Genomic DNA, 1,955 nt, shown 5'->3' on the forward strand with positions numbered 1-1,955 from the left:
TTCATTGTTATTATTAATTAGTATTAGGAATTACATTCGTTTGTACAAGTGCTCACCTGTACATTATGGAATGTGTTTATGCCAAGCATTGTGGTTAAATGTTGGGATCATAGACATTACTAGCACAAAGCCTCTTCCTTCCGTAGTTTGCAGAATTCAACCAACAAATCTCTGTGAGACCAGTAAAATGATTACTTCATAAAGCTACTTACCACACATGCCTGATGACCTGAACCCATGTGGAAGTGGTGAACCGCGAGGCACCAGCTCACATCTGTAATCTCAGCACTCTTACAATTAGATGTGATTTCAGACAAAAGCATCACCTGGAAGACTGTGGGAGCTATCCCAGAGTGCACAGAGTAACAGCAGGAACTAGAGAGGCCTGCCTCAACAGCTGGAAGGGGAGAGCTGACTCCAGAAGGATTGCTACCCTCCTGTGCACATAACACACACAACAAATGAACATATACTTATCCTACTTCTAATTCCATATTTCATCTCATATACAAGAACTTTTAAAGATGGTTAAATATCATGATATTGGCATAATTTCCACACAGCCAGACCCCTATTTGACCAGAATATGTTATTGTTTGACTTTATTTACATATCCCATTCTCTTTCTCTCCTTATTTTTATATATGGAGTTTTGTTTTTATAGAGTCTTTCAAAACACTTGCTCCAATTTCGTGGTAGCTTTACCTTTCTTCCAAAATATACATCCCAGGCCCACAGAAGAGAGCATAAGTCACTAAATGTTGCATGGAGGCCAAGAACCTGGCCTTGAGGTGACTATATCCTCATGGCTACTGCTACCTCATTTGGAAACTTTTCACAGTGGGAGATGTCAGTGCTCAGCCACAGCTGGGAGACTGACTCTTATGAGGGGGCATTCCTGGTTTGTAGCACTTCCCAGTTTCTCCCGTGTGAGTATCCATCCCCACGATCAATCTCAAGTTCATGAAGTCTCAGCAGAAATCACTAATATTTAACAATTCATTGGGGCTGGTTTTGGCACTTGACAGTTAAACCATTCAATCCTACTTGATTAAGTACCAGTACCAGGAAAGAAGGATTAAATTAAGACGTCAAGTTCAGTGTGTAATTCTTCTTGGTTAACAAGAACGTTGAAGGTTCCTACATAAAGGCTGCAATGAAGAAGGGGTCTAGAAACCTTTATATACTACTGTTAGGGTGGGTGCTTTTGCTGTTTCTTGGTTTGCTGTCCTGTGTTTGTTTCAGTTGTCAAACAGTTTAAGAATCTTATTTGATTAGCTAGGAAACTTTATTGGAATACATTGTGTGCATGCATTTTAAGATAAGGGTCCTAATCTTGATTGCTAGTTTGGAGCCGAAATGGAAGAGGATATGTAGTCATTTTAAATACTGTCTCAGAAAGGTTTACAGCCCTCACCCTCGGGTCTCAGCACAGACTGGAACGAGATTGCCTGCTGTTGATGAGGGAAGAGCGGGGCTTGGAAGACAATGGACCTTGACTACACAGAGATGCTTGGACTTAGTGAGGCCCTAAAGAGAGAAGCTTAGCCAACAGAGAAGATGATCTGACAGTGTCTTCTTTCAAGTTACACAGTTTCCATATGGGCTTCTGATGAGAGAGAGAGAGAGAGAGAGAGAGAGAGAGAGAGAGAGAGAGAGAGATTCTGATCTCAGGAGAACGCTCATTGGTATAGTGCTTGCCATTCAAGCTCCCCAAATCCACATAAAAGCTGGACATAATTACTACATGAGCTTCTGTAACATCAGCATATCTACAGTGGGATATGAGGTTGAGACAAGAGGATCCCAAGCAGCTTGTAAGTTAGCTAGGACAGTAATAAAAATAGAGAAACCCAGATTTAAACAAGGTAGAAGGTGAGGACTGATGCATGGAAATCTTCTCTGACTTCCACTTGTACACTCTTGTCTCTCTGTCTCTGTCTCCCTCTGTGTGT

The sequence above is a fragment of the Rattus rattus genome, chromosome 5 (genome assembly GCF_011064425.1).
Source record: "Rattus rattus isolate New Zealand chromosome 5, Rrattus_CSIRO_v1, whole genome shotgun sequence".
In the NCBI taxonomy this organism is placed as follows: Eukaryota; Metazoa; Chordata; class Mammalia; order Rodentia; family Muridae; genus Rattus; species Rattus rattus.